Below are 17147 nucleotides of genomic sequence, written 5' to 3'. Positions count from 1 at the left end.
TTACCTCATGCCTCAGTTAACCATTAGCCATATATCTTGTTAAGTTCTTTGCTTTGGTGTTCTTGGAAATACAGCAGAGCCTCACCCCCTTTAGAGGCAAACACAACAAAGGTCCGTTAGAACTGCCTTGTATAGTTATCTGCAATCAACCTGGACCCAAACCAAGCACAGCAACCACCTGGCAGCCCTCCTGCAACTGTGTACATGCTTTTACAGTTGCTATGAGTTTGTGTGGGGGTTGACTGTATAAGCTGACCCTGGGAAACAGGGTCGCAGATTCCGCTCCCACATCTGACCTGCATCCTTGATTGATCAGTTACAGGGTTCAATAAACTTTCTCTGCTTTACTGAAAAAAGAAAAAAAAAACTGCTGTCAACAGGTGACTACTATGTCTTCCCACCCTTCCCCCTGATAAAGGAGAGTGCTTGCTCCTTCTCCCTTTTCCTAGCATCACACTGAGGCTTAGCATATGTGTGTGTGTGTGTGTGTGTGTGTGTGTGTGTGTGTGTGTGTGTGTGTATGTGTGTGTGCATGTGTGTGTATGTGTGTGTGTTTGTGTGTGTATGTGTGTATGTGTGTATATGTGTGTGTGTGTATGTGTGTGTGCATGTATGTGTATGTGTGTGTTTGTGTGTGTATGTGTGTGTGTGTGTGTGTGTATATGTGTGTGGGGGGGGGTGTAGAGAGAGAGAGAGAGTACAGAGAACCTCTATCCTTCTTGTTCATAGACATTCAGCACCCAGGGAGCTCTTCTGTGAAGAGTGATAAGGGAGAAACCTAACATGTAGTTGGACCTCAATTAGACAACAAAATCCTGCACATTGAGTGTGACCTCATAGTCAGGAGAGGCTTTTCGAGGAGGAAGGTGAGCTCTGAGAAGTACAGTGTACACAGTAGGAATTTTCAGTGAGATGCTGTCTGGGGGCCACCCACAATCTTGTGAGGGACTCCTCATTGCTCCTGTAAGAAAGTTCAGTGTATTCACTGGCTTGTCCTGATAGACTCGGATAGACCCAAAGCTTTGCTCTGTCCTTGGTGCTTATCTGAGATGAGTAGACGCTTGTTTATATCTCCCCTAGGAAACAGGATTCATGATAGATTGTTACTGGGTTTTGGTTTTTTTTTTTTTTTTTTTTTTTTTTTTTTTTTTTTTTTGTTTTTTTGTTTTTTTGTTTTTGTTTTGTTTTTTGTAATGTTCGTAAGTGTTTGGCCCCCTATATGTCCATACACCAGTGAGTGGAGGTGCTCTTGGAGGCCAGAACACAGTTCCCATCTCCTGGAACTAGAGATACAGATGGTAGTGCTCTCTGTGTGTGCTGGGAATCCAACCCAGTCCTCTGGAAAAGCCCCAAGTGCTGTTAACCACTTAAGCTCTGCCCTCCAGATTGTCAGCGTTTCAATAGATATAGAGAGAGACTGATTTGTCACACAGCATAGATGGACCTCCACAGTAACTGGACAGCCCACTGAAAGAGAATCGCCCTGCGAGGGCTACATAAGGAAGGCTTCTTCTTCTCACTCTCTGAAGACAGCAAAGGTGCCCCTCTGACTAGTGACAAATTTTCCCCAACTAACTTTCACACAGTAGCTCTCTAATTTTGCTTATCAGATCCTGAAACAATGGGGGGGGGTAGAAAAGCTGTCCTTGATCCAGTACGCCTACCCACAGTTTTAAGCAGCTCCTTTAACTTTAATTTTTACCGTTGGCTTCTGAAATCTTTGGTAATGGATCATTTGTGCACTGTAAAAAGCTTTGGGATGTTAGCAAATTACATGTTTTTAGTTGACCTCTCTGCATTTCTCTCCATTATCCTGGCCAACTGCAAGGTACATGTGATTAAGTATCATTAGCCAACCAGAGCTAAACAAGCCACATAAACAGACATGCCAACCTTTGACCAGGTACAGGTCTCCAATGCTTTCAGAAGAGGGAGGCTGGAGCTTTATACCCACGTCTCTGCTCTTGAGCTAGATTGGGTTTATGTGGAGTGATAGGGGCACTGAACAGGAATTAGGCGGCTGCGGTTCCCACCTAGACCCTTCCGTCTATTTGCTGGGGGATCTTGGAGTTCTTTTGTCTCACTAAGCCTGGCTTTTCCTGTCTGCTGATGGGATGATGAAACCTGTCCTGCCTCTCCCCAAAGGGTAAATGTGGGGGGGAACCACGGTAGGGTAGAGCTTTCTAGAGCTCAGCAAATGCAGGTGTTGCCTCTCCCGAGGCTTTGCTTCTGTGTGCTTAATGATAATCTGTCCCTTCACTATAGTGTTATGGTTGGTTGCAGTGGCAAGTGTGGTGTTTACCACGGAGAAAAAATACAAATGGCTCTGGCACAAAGTCCTCGTGTCCTGGTGCTCTGCTAAAACACTCCTCTACCACCCAGCCTCCGAGCAGGCTGTGGAAGGACTCTTCGGTGTGTACTGCGCATGCTCGGCACGGCAGGGCTGAAAACAGTACTTCTACATTTGCACGATGCACGGAAAGGTCTGCCGTGCTCCTTTTAACCCAGTAATACATGATTGTGATGTCCAGGGAAAGAAGGCAAATGAAAACACATGTCCCCATTCACTCCTCAGTATGGGAAAATATTGAGAAAGATAACACATCATCGCCTTGAGTCATATGCTATACCTTCACGTTGTCATTGAAAGTTCTTCGTATTCTCGTTTCTATCCCAAACTATGAGGCGCTCACAAGGTCGGATAGCTCCTGTGTCAAACCCATGCTCTCTCTGTCCATGTGTCTGCCTTCCTTTGTCACTGGTTGTGCTGGAGAGTGGGTAGGGGTGAGGCGCACTCCAAATGCCAGCCCTGGAAGTAGATCACCACCACCTGGGCAGAGACGTCTCGGGTCCTGGAGTATGGTCCCAAATGAGAAGCAGGGCTCCAGTGACTGCATCCCCTTCGAGTTGCCAATTCGTTCACCCTGACAGGACCCTGAAGACATGGCTCTCAGATGTCTGCTCTCCTTCCAGCTTCGAAGCAAGGCACGGCCACAAAGCGTGTGTTGGCAGATGGAGGAGCCATTGAAAGATAGTTTTCAATGAGCATGGCCTGCGCTCCATCCAATCACTCAACCATGCTACAAGTAAGAACAGACACTGGTTAGAAACAACAGCAATGTCCACAGTACATCCATTTAGAACTGACATTGCCTTGAATCTTCTGGCCAAGTTATCCTCTGACTTCATTTAAGTATCTAGAAGAGATACTTGGAACATCTAGCTAGTCATCCTTCATGCCTGGCTCAGCTGGACTTTTACACACACACACACACACACACACACACACACACACACACACATACACATGGGGTGGGGGAAGGGAGAGGGTAGGGGAGAGGGAGAGAACACGCCCCTATGCCCCAGCCACATAGGGAGCATTCTAGATGGAAGCTTAAACAGAAGCTCACATAACATGGGTCTAAATGTTTAAAGGTATATATTCAGCCAAGATAATGTTAAATAAAACATGGCCAGGTCTTTCACTTTGACAAATACACCTTCGCTGTGTCCTTGAGGCTCAAGTTGCGATGGTAATTTATTGGATTCTTCTGGGTTTTATGTCAGATTGTGTAGATAGCAAAATTAGCCCCAGCCTTTGTGAGGATAGGCAATGTCCCCACAAAATCAGCCTTCTAAGGATAGGCAATTAGCAAGCATAGACAGACAGCTTGCTCCTCACATGCAAATTCTATCCATACTTGGTAGAAACAGCTGGCCCTTGCCTGGCCTATCCTCAGAGTAACTAGGTGTTGGTAGTTATATGGGGATCATCGGGGCAGGTATCTCTAGAACCTTAGGTACCCAAAACAAATAAACTATAAGTTCAGAGGGTGGAAACATCTTCTGCCTTCTGGACTTCTTACCTAGGGGCAGTGGGGGTGTGGCTGAAGTTCTCTAACAAAATGCTCAGTGCCAGACACAAGGGCTCCGGAGGGAGAAGGCAGGGGGAGCTGACTTTCAGACATGTAGAGGGCAAGAAGCTAGAGAAACCAATAAGGCCCTTGGAAATAGGAGCACAGTTTGATCAAGGAGCTGTACATGGCAGAAACATGGGTAGTACTGGGCAAAGGACACGGGACTAAATGATGTTCTTCATACAAGCTGATAGATGGAACAATGTTACTGATGACAGCAGCACTCCCAGTGCCCCCAGTCACTGTCTTTAATCGTGCGAAGGTTGTTACTGTGTTGTCTGTTGGTAAGGCTGTTTAATGAAACAGTTGGCTTGCCAAGGGTCATTAGGGACATTTGAAGGTACCTAGACAAAGTTATATATAAAGCATATTAGTGACATTTGTAAGTGCCCCCCAAAATAGTAAACTGCTTATGTAATAGCAGCTTCAACTACAATCGGATGCCACAAACTTTACTGGCCCAGTCTCCTCCTGTCTGAATGGTACCATCTATATATTTTGAAAGATAGTTTAATACCTTATTCAATACAGTTGCCCAAGCTTCAACCACATTCCACATTCCAGACAGAAGGAAAAGTTAAGACTAATTTTTCTCAGAAGTTTCTCTTGCCAATTTGATGCCCAGCTCACTGTCCTGAACATGACAATATCTAAGTAGAAGAGGTATGAAATATCGAAATGCTACAATTAGCTAGTGTTGCCCGTAAGAATGAAAGATTTTTCTATGACTTAAAGAAATACTGGAAATCTGAGGAACGAGTCTCTGCCTGTGCTGCAGATTTGAAGAAATGAATGGTAGAGTGAACCTCCCTTGGCAATGCCCAGCTTAGTCCTGGCCCTTTCCTTCAATTTCGGAGGGGTGGCTGAAGCATCCCTGCATCTGGTCCCCTTTCTTCTCAGGCAAAGTCTGCAGGAGCAGGCCACTGTAGATACCGGGTGAAAGTCACGTCTTAATTTGTCCTTGCACAACTCATCAAAGGCGATTTCTCTCTTTGAATAAGCTGGAGCCATTATTATGCCCGGAATGGCTGTGAAGTTTCCACGGATCAGCAGTTTTGGTCATTGGCTCTGCCTGATCAGATGTAGAGCAGATCATAAACTATTCAACACGTAAACACGGGCGGATGTGCTTTGCAAGGCTAAGTCGCATGAAGTGTGGTGAGTCCTGAGAGGCCTTTAACCCAGCCCAGCTGGCTGGAAGGGTGCTTGTGTATCCTGTCAACACAATGTGACAAAGCTGGGGTGCAAGAAGGCACTGAGACAGGAAGGTACTGAAGGGGGCAGAAATAACGAGCAAGGTGTCTATTGTTCGTTGGCGAGTTGTTCTAGTCAGGGATGCCTAGAGTAACCAAACTTATACACTGAATTTATATATAGAGAGAGAAGGGACAAAGAAAGCCTACCTCACAATATCGTGGATTGTTAAGGAGATCACTATGCAGAAAAAGCCTAGGTCAAGGCAGCTCCTTTCCAGATCTAGGACTGATTTCATTCCATCTTCTTTGCTAGAGCACAGAATCCTGTATTGGCCTCACCACTGAAACTAGCTTTCTCCAGTGACTCTGATATGATTCCTGGTTCTTTTCTGCTGCTATCCCTGAGTTTTGAGCTGAACAGAACTCCACCCAGTTCTTTTCTCCGAGTCTCAGAATGTCCTTTCTTAACAACTACCTGGCTCTAATCAGCTTCTTCCTGCCACATAGAGACCTGTTGTAGTGTCCCAGGAGATGATACTATTAGGAGGTGTGGGGCCTTATTGGAGGAAGTGTGTCCCTGTGGACATGGGCTTTAAGACTTGCTATGTCTTTCATCCTAGCCATCTGAGAGCCAGTCTTCTCCTGTTGGCCTTCAGATGACGCTGTAGAACTCTCAGCTCCTCTTACACTATGCTTGCCTAGGCTCTGCCATGCTCTGCCTTGATGATAATGGACTGAGCCTCAGAACCCGTAAGCTAGACCCAATTAAAATGCTGTCCTTATAAGAGTTGCCTAGGTCATGGTGCCTGATTACAGCAGTAAAACTCTAACAAAGACACCTGTGGAAGAAGGATTTAAAAGGCTTCCTATCACCCCAAACCTACTTCTTTGGGTAAATGCCATCTTAGCCCAGATGTCAGTTCAGGGTGTCAGTCAACACACAGTATGGAAACACCCAGAGTCTGACAATCTCTCTGGGACTCTCCACTGAAATCTAAATGGCTGAATAGAAAAAAGACCAATCTCTGTTTGAGTCAGAGAAGGATAGAGAGCTAGATGGAGACCCAACCTGTCCTTCCCGGTTATCTTACTTTGCAGCTCAAAACCTTTACTCCCTTTCACTGGCTTCTTTGCTGGTAACATCAACATGGACTAGAGCAACCTGGATGTATTGATTTTAGTCAACTTGGAGTCTTTGCAAAGCAAAAGCAAAGAAACTTGGTCCCAAGGCTGCCTTGCTTCCTCAGTCAGACTAATATGGAGACAAATATGGCAGCTTACCTCTGCCTAGCTTCCTCCTATTCCACACAGTGGAAAGGTGCTTTCTGAAGGCTGAGCTGCCTGAGCTTCTGCCTCAGCTGTGGCTCAGCACTTCTCTGTCAGCCTTGAGGCTTCCTCTCTTGGATCATTTCAACATGAGAAGGGCATACTCATCATCTTAAATTTAGCAGACAGACAGAAAACATGAACTTTCTCCTGACCTGACAGCCTTCCCCAACTTCTACCACATGTCTCAAAACACCTCAGAAAACCTGTTGTTCTCACTGTCTCTACTTCCTTGTCTCTGCTCAGCCATTACAAATCCAGCTCTCCATGAGGCCCATGCTTTTCTTTCTATTTAAACTGTCTGTGTTACAATCCCAACAGTCCCCACAGCAACAGGCCAGGAAATAGTTCCTGTTCCCCCCTGTTGACTTCACCCTGCCTTTCAGGGCTATGGGCCTGAAAGACCACCGAGTCTCTGGTCTTTCCTCACGCATTACCCTCTCTCCATCTCTACTTCCAGCCAAGCAGTAGTTAAGCTGTTCACTGTTCAGCCCAGAGGTTTAATTTTCTTCTTTTACATGCCTTATATATTATTTATGTTTTCTGTTACTGAGACAAAATACCTGAGAGTTTTGAAAAATCCCAAACAAGGAAGTCAAGATTTATTTTGACGCATGGTTTCAGTTTATGACCATCTTGTTCCTTCTAGAGGAAGGAAAATGTCATGGCATCAGGAAGGCCTGGGAGGACAAAGCTGCTTATCTACAGTGGTCAGGAAGCAGAAAAACAAAAGGCTATGTCCCAGTGACTCATTTTCTTCAGTTAGACCCATCTCCTATTACTCTATTTAACTAGGAACCTATCAATAGATCAATCAGTTGATGAAGCCTATTGTCTGAGGTCCTACCAGCCTGGGGCTCTACCTTCAACATAGGATTCTTTTTGGAGGACATTTTATATGTAAATCATAACACTATGAGGGCCAAAGTACTATAAATCCATTCTCGTGGGTATAGATATCATTAAATGACATTTCTATGCTTCTTACTCCTTAATCCTTAAACATTCTCCAGGATCTACACCCAACTAACTACTAGACCTCATGGATGGATGGCTCATGAGTGTTGTGAAATGTTTAAAATTGATCCTCTGATTCATTTCGACCCATATTTTTCTTCATTCTCCCTCAGCATAACTCACAAAACTACCAAGTTATTTGCTAAATCCAGTGATCAGTGGTAAATGTAAGCGCAATGTGAGAGACGCTGTCCCTATCTATTGTGAAATGTCCCAAATAACTAGGCCAGTGACTTACACACAGTAGACACTCAACACTCAGTTGCCAAATGAATAAAGTTTTAATTTGTCTCATGTCCCATTCAATTTGCCCAAAACCCCAATTCCTTATTACACAACAACTACACCCTGCAGGGCCCATCACCCTTTGTTTCTAGGATTGTCTCCTGGTTACTTGTTACTTGGACTGGAGGTATTCTTTCTTACCATCTTGTTCCTTCCACTTCTGTTCTTTGTCACTCTGTCCTTTATAGTACAGAATGACGTCATTCCTACTTTTTAAAAAACCCTTCAGTCTTCTCTTCAGGGAGTGGTGGGAGGGAAAATTTCTACCCACTTCTACCCAGCTGTGACACCTATGAAGCACAATGACCAGCACGGCATAATGGTGCACTAAGTGGCACTCACAGGTCGGTAACAACCAACAGCTGTAATTAGACTTAAGGCCCAGTCCACAGGTGAAAAAATCATGCTTGGCCCTGGAAACCTACCCCCCAGCTTCCTAGGGCTGGTGAGGGCATAAACATTAGAAAAGAGTCCACTGTCACCATTTGTTGGACCAGCATTGTTCCTTCCTACATTCTAAATCTTATCCTTAAGCCCCCAGGTATGTAAAGCTACCATTCCTCATCAAATAAGCTTATATTTAGAGCCAATGGAGACCCCCCCTCCAGAGCTACACATGGATACCATAGAGAGAGCCATCGACTATGAGGTGCCCAGCCGTAACGGACACATCTACATTACAGCTCCTCCATCTGTAGCTCAGAAGAGTGGGGTAGAAAGATTGCCAAGAACCAGAACACCAGGAAGTGTGCTATGAAACATTCTCTCTTAGAAATCTGCATAGACAAGACAGTACTGGCAGTGAATGTGGAGGGGAAAATTTTCACAGGGTCTCTCTCACTTCTAGACAAAGACTACACAAAACCAAGGACTATTGGGAGAGTAACCTTGTTGCTTGTTCAATGTGTGTGTGTGTGTGTGTGTGTGTGTGTGTGTGTGTGTGTGCATGTGTAGGTCGGTGGGAGGGTCTGGATGGAGGGAAGAAATATAATTTCATTTTAATTACAAACCATTTTTTAAAAGTATATCAAAATTTTAATTCTGACTCCCCAAATCTTAAAACCTTGACTACCATTATCCAACCCAAAATCCCCTCTCATGACCCTTTCTAACTTCTCAGTTAAGTTTTAGTCATGGGAATTCTGTGAGTTTCTGGGATTTTTCTATCTCTTTTTCTCTTGGGGCCGCTGCTTCTTCCTGGGACAATCTTCCCTGTGCTCACTGTGTGGAAAGTTCTTTCTGAGACTTCAGATTTCGATAAAATCTTACCTGTTTTAGTGACTTCACTCACTACCTTGAACAGCCCACTGTGGTGTTTTCTAATAAGAGTACTCCATGATCAACATCAAATAGAAACTATCATTACTTCTCATTTGCGTGATTAAAAGTTTATCATCTCTTACCCCTTTTCTCCCACTTACCCCATACTGTCAACTCTGTACACTTAGGGTCCTTGTTGTCTGGTTTGCCATCTGTCTTAGTTACAGTTTGATTGCTGTGAAGAGACACTGTGACCAAGGCAACTTTTATAAGGGACACCATTTAATAAAGGCTGGGTTACAGTATCTATTATCATCATGACAGGAAGCATGGCAGCATCCAGGTAGACATGGTGCTCTAGAAGGATCTGGGTGTTGTACATCTTGATCTGAAGGCAGCCAGGAGAAGGGTCTGACCTCCACAGTGAGTGGAACCTGAGCATAGGACCTCAAAGCCCACCCCCACAGTGACACACTTCCTCCAACAATGCTTCATCTATTCCAACATGGCCACACCTTCTATAAGAGCTACTTCCCATGGGCCAAGCATAAACAAAGCAGCACACCATCATACACCATTGGTCATGGCACAAAGCACTTGTTCTTCATTTATTTGATGAATGATTGGAATAAACTTCATTGGATAAGGATATGGAGTTTCTGAGATGTCTGGTTCTATCTTACAGGCATGTGAATGCTAACAACTCAGATGTCACAGTTGCTTACTCTATGAGCTTTTCAAATGGTGGAGCAAAAATACAATGACCTCCTTGGGATGCTTGTGAATTCTTGGCATCTTAATTTCTCAGAAGTGCTCTGGTTTTAATTTGCCTGCCCTGTACATTCTTGGTCTCCTTCACATCTTGACTCATGCAGCTGTTCTCGGATTTCTGCTCCAACATATGGAGACAAGAATTTCCCCCTTCTGCTGGCACCAAACAGCTGACCAGGCATTTGAGGATAAAACTGGGTTTTCTTGATGTGTTGGACCGATGCCGGGGATGGAAAGGAGGCAGCCAGAGGGCAGGGTGTTCACACAATACTAGGAGATCAACACATTTTTCTCAATATTAAGCATTTCTGTTCGTTCAAGCCCTTCAGTCCTTGCCAGCAGGCTGCCGCTGTGACGTCTCAAAGGAGATACTGCCCAGCCCCTCTCTTTTCCAAAGCTCTTCTTCTCTTCCCTATCACAGAACAGTTTCCCGGATCTCTTCTGGTCCTTTCAGACCAGAGGTGTGATGGGAGAGACCAAGAAACATTTACATTTCAAATAAACAGAAAGCAATGTATCCCGGAGAATTTCAGAACCTTAGACACAGAGCTGATTTGATCTGATGTGGTTTTGTTTGTTGGTTAGGTTTTTGCTTGTTTCTTTTTCTTTTTTTTTTTTTTTTTCTTTTGAGGCAAGTTTCACTGTGAAGCCTCGGCTGTCCTGAAACTCACAGAGGCCTGTGTCTGCCTCTGCCTTCCTAGAGCTGAAAATAAAGCTGTCCTGCTGAGTGGTTTTACAGAACATCCTGGAGCTCTACCAACACATCCTGTGGACCAATCAGAGGAAGGATGTTATTGCTCTCACACCAATGACTTTCGTGGTTTTTCCAAAGAATTCTATGGATGAGCCAGACTCTGTTGGAGCCCCTATTAGTCTGAGCAAAACACTTCTTTGTTGGGTCTGCCAACTCCCTTGACCACATTCTTTAATCTTAAATGTAGCTCAACTTGGGCTGACCATGTAGAAACCCTGGTACAGGCAACTAGAGAAAAACTTTAAAGTCAGTTTTATGTGTTCCGGGTATGATCAGAGTCAAAGAGGAAAACCATTTCTCTTTGGATGTCACACTGATGGAGGTGGGCTGCCTTGGTTGATTGACAGGGATGAGCCTGAACACAGAGAAAGCTTCCTATGTCCCAGACACTATAAAGAAGATAATAACAGCACGGCACTCCTCTGGAGAGAGAGATTGGAACCATTTCCTCTAGATGGAAGAATGTGGAAAGATCATGCTCGGATTACCCATGGAGTATGGCAGATGATTCCCCTGAGCTCAGAGGAAACTGTGGTTTCCAGGCTTCGAGACGATCTGATCTGAGCTGATCTAAACCAATCAGGCCAGACCAAAACAAAACTAAACAAAAAAACAACAAAACAAAACAAAAACATTTGAGTCTAAATACAGAATTGATTCTTTCGGGAGAGGTCTGGTCCATTGTCATCCAGCTTGCTCAAGTTCAGGAGACGGAGATGGGGCTTCAATCAAGGACTGTCTTTGTCATTGTCCCCATGGGTTACTAAGTAAACTACAGGAGCCAAGTCCTGCAGAGGCACTAGAACTGGGACTTCGCCACCAAATGTGACAGGAGGTCACTAAGAGACTCTTTCTGTGGTGTTCCTTCTCTCCACAGCAAAGCCAGCAGATGAGCCCCAATTCAACCCAGGATTCTCTCTCTCTCTCTCTCTCTCTCTCTCTCTCTCTCTCTCTCTCTCTCTCTCTCTCTCTCTCTCTCTCTCTCCCTCTCTTTCTCTCTCCCTCTCCCTCTCCCTCTCCCTCTCCCTCTCCCTTTCTCTCTCCCTCTCCCTCTCCCTCTCCCTTTCTCTCTCCCTCTCCCTCTCCCTCTCCCTCTCTCTCTCCCTCTCTTTCTCTCTACCTCTCCCTCTCCCTCTCTCTCTCCCGAGAACTTTCCATTGGAGGCTAATTGTGCAAAATGCAGGAAACAGATGGATTCTTTGTCTTGGAAGGCGGCTGGGCCCGTCCATTGGGCCTGGCCCAACCCCGCTGTGGAGAGCTGTGTCCTATCTCTCTGAGTGGCTTTTACCCCAACTCCTAGAGTGTTTTTCTCTCTATCTTTCCTTACATTTGGTCAGAGTCTATGACCCGATGGATGACTCTTGCCCATTCTCTCCTCTGCCTTCGTTTGCAACTGGCTCCAGGGATCTTGAAGTGAAATTGCAGCACCTCTGCACTGATGTCTGTGCTCAGTGTGCGACCCAAAGGCCTGGCAGCTCCCCCAAGGGAAGCAGGTTGGTTTGGTTGGTTGGTTGGTTTGGTTTTGCTTTGCTTTTCAAAACAAGCGTTAGTAAATATGCCTTCTTTTTCTTAACTCCCCCCAAATTCAACACATAGGCAGGGAATAGGTAGGTTTCTCTGTCCGGCCAGCTTCTCCATCTACACGCTGCCACCGGCTGAGCCCAGTTGCTGCAAGGCTTAATCCACCTTAATCCTACTGCTGGCCCTGTTTTCTATACTAGCCAGAACGATCTTCTAGTGCTTGGTAAATTACCTCATTGTCTGCTTAAGTTTCTCAGACAGTGGTAGCTCCAGAGCTCCATGTTGGAGGTGGGGGCTGTCTGTGACCAGTGCTTGAGACAGAGGAAACAGTAATTAAGCAGGAAGGGAGCAGAAACTGATGAGGAACATACACATAATGGAGACCCCAAGTCACTTTGAATAAAGCCTGCTTTTGTGTCTTTAAAAGACAACATAGCTCTTTTTCTCTGCCTCTGGATAGCTATGCCTGCTCTTCAACGGCTCAGAAATGGCTACTGCAGACCCTTCTAGAAACTGAGCTCCAGGCTTAAAATCCTTCCTACACTCAAACACTGTCAGATTTCGAAGGCAGATAGCATTTTGTTCAGAGATCTGCCACGTACAACGTAGATTTAGTTGCAACTCTGGCTTCTACCCACCAGATGCCAGGAAGAGCGAACTTCCGCTTGTAAACAATGGATTGTTGGCAGTGGAAGGTGGCTCAGTGGTTAAGTACTTGCTGCTCTTGCAGAGAACCTGAAATTGCTTCTTAGCACCCACATCGGGACTTACAAACATCTGTAGCTCCAGCTTTCGGGGACCGGACACTTGCTTCTGACCTCTGGGGGCTCCTCTATACAAATGGTGAACAAATGCATTTGAGCACATACACACAAAAATAAATAAATGTTATAAAAGAAACTCCACCAAAAATGTCTCCAGAAATTGCCCAAGATGTCCTAGAGGCCCAAGGAATTCTGGTAAAGAGCCATCAGTCTAAAAGAACACTCAGCATTTTCTGGTGGCTTTCGTGGTCGGACAACTCTTAAGAATCACACGTAAAAAAGTTATCGTGGTATTGGAGTGCATTTATTTGCTATGAGGAATAGTAAAAAAGTACTAAAGTGCCTAAAGGCCCAATATGTAATCAATCTAACTTTGGTTTCAGAAACAGACAAAAGAATTTACAGGATGAAGCCTGGAGCTCACAAGGAAAGTGAATATGAAAAAGAGCAAGGAAAATTAAATATGACTAGATAAAATGATTTATGCACCACTGACAGAATTTAATTATAGGTAACTATGGTTATGTGAATAAAAAAAGTACCAAAGGCAAGCCATGCAATGATGGCTGAAATGATGCCCGCCATGGACAAGTGGACTGCCTTGTAAACCAGACTTGCTGGGAACTTGCGTCGTGCCGTGGACCTAACCAGTAAGCAAGGCTGGGTAAGCCGTTGAGAAGCTGCTCACCCGATGGTATCGCCGGCCCGTGGCACTGGACATGGGCACTTTATAAATCATCTTGACATCCATCCAAGCACTAGAAAACCCAAACTGAAGCGACCGATCTCAGGTCTTGGAAGGATGTGACAAGTGCTCAGATAAACGGAGCAGAGAGAAAAAAAAAAATGATAGGAACGAGGCAGAAGTGAGATGTCCCCTTGCCCTATGAAGCAAGCAATAAAATTGTATTGCAGGGGTGCAAATTTGCACACCGGGGAGGCATCAGAACAGTTAAGCAAATCAGCCTAGGCAACTTGGAATGGAAAAAACGATTACAGTGCGGAGCTCTCTCTAGAAGGAAAACAGGAAACACGCTGGAAAGCACAAAGCCTTGCTCAAGCAGACAATCCCACATGGAAGTGGAAACTTGAAAGGAGAGACAGCGCTACAAACACTCCGTAATCACACATCAGCTGCCTGATGCAGAGCAGGGCTCTGTGAATATGTCTTTGAAATTATCAGCGGCAGCAGCTGAATAGGACCGGCGCTGTGAAGGCTCCCACTCTGTAAAGAGAGAGGCTTTGACAAGAGAGCTGGGAGACCACGGACTTCATGATTTCAGCAGCAGGGGAAAAGCATTTTGAAGCTCTGAACCACAGCTTGAACATAAGAATCTCTAAGGAAGTTATGTTTAATTACAAAGAAATCAGCACTTTTTTTTTTCAAGTGCGGGGAAACCATCCCGCAAGCCTGTGAGGTTAAACTGCAAAGAAAAATGTTACTGGACGGAGCAGCTGAGGCAAACAATTTAAACACCTTTCTGGGAAGCGTTTGACACTGTTCTTCATAAAGCCCTTAATCGGCAAAAACATTTTTTTTTTCCTGGCATTTACAAGGCAAGCTATTTTAACTACAGTGAGGAAAAAGAATCCACACACCGGTCTTGAGATTGGCGTTGCTGTCAATATTCCGGGGCGGGACAGGAAGTACCCGAGGCTCCAGGATCCCTTGAAATGCCGCGCGCGGCTCCAATAAAAACCAGAACCGTGGAGAGGGCGGGGCAGGGAGCAGCAAAGTGATACAAAGACTCCGAGAAGACGTACTTTACATAATTAGCGCCTATCCTGCAAAATCAGCAACTGTGCTTCACTTGGTCAGCAAAAGAGGAATTTATGAGGGAATCTCATTGAGACTTTTAAGAAAAATTCTGAGGGGATTGCAAATGATAACGCAGGACGGTAGCTTGGCTTTTGAATGTAAGATGGGGGGGGGGCGCCCACATACTCTGTAAACTAAAATGAAACGGTACGAAGACGTCCGGTTTGTTGAGGGAGAGTTTGGAACTCCTGAGGTAGGAAGGGGGCGGGGGCTGGAGTAATGCTGGATGGAAAAGTAGGACAATCAGTCATGGCCAACTAGGTGCAAAGGAGAAACAACAGATCGTCCATTTTATAGCATCTTGGCCATGCATTCAAGGACGGTCACTCCCCAGACTGGCGACAGACACTGTTTATGGATAGGTAGCTGCATTCTTGGGTCCACATCAGAGGAGAAGTTGTGTAACCATGTTCTAGGATGCAGAAAGTGGCTTATTTCACTGATCGAGCACCTGGACACACCACTTAGGCTTTTTAATGCTCTCTTTGTTTTCTATTTCAAATCCAAACCCCACTCCCATGTTTAGTCAAGTTCCATCTGCAAAGTCCTTACTGTCCTCCATGTGGTGAGAAGGCTTCCAGCATATATTGCTTCTTACTTGACATTGTTTAATGGTCAGGAAGGGTCCTCAACTAGAATGTAAGCAATTTCAAAGCAGGGGCAATGTGTTGTATGTTTTCCTTGATTATTCGAATTTTGGTAAGGGACTCAAGAATGAGTTGGGTGTTAGTGAAGTGCACACAGGCGTCCTTTAATGGACTCCATCCACCTCATTTTCCTAGGTGCTGACTTTCAGAGCAAGTCGGGCCATAGGCTATGTTGTAATGACATTAATTATCTTTTATTATGTATCTAGAATTAATATAGCAAATATTATACTAAAAGCCAAAGAGATTAGAGAGAGGAGGTTCAACGGATAGTATCTTGAGGGGTGAAACGGGAAGAGATTGGGGCTAAAGAACTAGGCTCTGTTCTAATTAAGACTTGAAAACACTGAAAGTTTTCTTTAAAAGACAAAAGCTGGTAAAGGGCTAATGTATGGTAACATACATCACACACACACATGTCTTTGTGTATGAGTGTTTTGCCTGTGTACTAGTTATATGCCTGCTGTCTGCCAAAGTCAGAAGAGGTCATAAGATTCTGTGGAAACCTGAGTTTAGGGATGGTTGTGAGCTGCCATGTGGATGCTGGGTTCCAAACCCCAGTCCTCTGCAAGAGTAGCAAGTGTTCATAACCACCGAGTCACTTTTCCAATACCCCCAGATACATGTTCATAAATGTTGTTGTTGTTAAGTTCCAGAAGGGGCGGATACCTGGTGGTAGCATGGAGTTTCTGGAGAGCCTGAGGGAATGGAGGGGCAGGCACAGTAAAGAATGACGTAATGCGTACAAACACCTTATGCCAAGTGGAGAGGTGGAAGCTACTACTCAAGACTTTCACTTGCCCCCCTTCTATTATATGTTATAATATTTTATATTATATGTAAATATACATATTTGTGTGTGTGTGTGTGTACCAGCCAGGATCCAAGTTTACAAAATAAAACCCACAACAAACCAATCTAATGATTTCTTCCATGGGAATTTAGTATATAAAAAAAACATTAACTAGACAATAAAAATTTAGGAAAAAATGACAAAAGTGGAACTGAAATGTTAAGAATGGCTGCGGAATGCAGTGACTGCCTCAGGCAAGGGACACGGATTGGGATGGGTAGACTGTAGTTGCTTAGGAGACAGTCCACAGAGTTCCAGTGAGTTCTGGTCTCAGGGAAGTCTGGGCTCTGGCACCTCTGCTGTACCCCTGCCACCGTCTCCCATGGCTCCCCTCAATGGGGACAAATGCCTGTACTGCTCTCAGCCCAGGGACATAAATATGGTGTGTTGGCAAACCATGCAATTAACCTGTGCTGTAAACTCTGCCAGTGCTGGCGAGAACGGAGACCATTCAAGCCAGCAACACATCCAGTAATCTCAGCCACCAGGGAAACTGAGGCAGGAGAATCTCAAGTTTAAGGCCTGCCTGGACTACATAATGAGTTTGAAACTACCTTAGGCAACTTAGTGGGACTGTATCCCAAAATAAAAACCTAAGGACTATGGAGATAACTCAGTAAAACGCTTGCCTTGTAAACACCAAACACCAAAGCCTGAGTTCATTCCCCGGGACCTTTTTAAAAATTATTATTATTTTTTATTTATTTTTTATTTTTCAAAAGCTGGGTGTGGTGGCCTACTTGTATCTCAGCACTGGGGCAGGTCCTGGGGCTTGCTAGCCAGGTAGCCTAGACTACTTCACTGCTTCCAGGCCAGTGAGAGACTTTATGGACAGACACATGGACAGACAGACAGACAGGTGGTACCTGAGGACAGACACCATGTTGTTCCCTAGCCTTCATGTGTGAGCACTTGCACGTGTACCTTCCCCAAACTCTGCAAATTTAAAGTTTTAAAATGGGCTAGAGAAACAGCTTAGGTAAAGTACTTGCCCTGCATTATGAGGCCCTGGATCTG

Source organism: Micromys minutus (assembly GCF_963924665.1).
Source record: "Micromys minutus genome assembly, chromosome: 19".
In the NCBI taxonomy this organism is placed as follows: domain Eukaryota; kingdom Metazoa; phylum Chordata; class Mammalia; order Rodentia; family Muridae; genus Micromys; species Micromys minutus.
The sequence above is the reverse complement of the archived record's forward strand: the minus strand, read 5'-3'. Positions refer to the sequence as shown.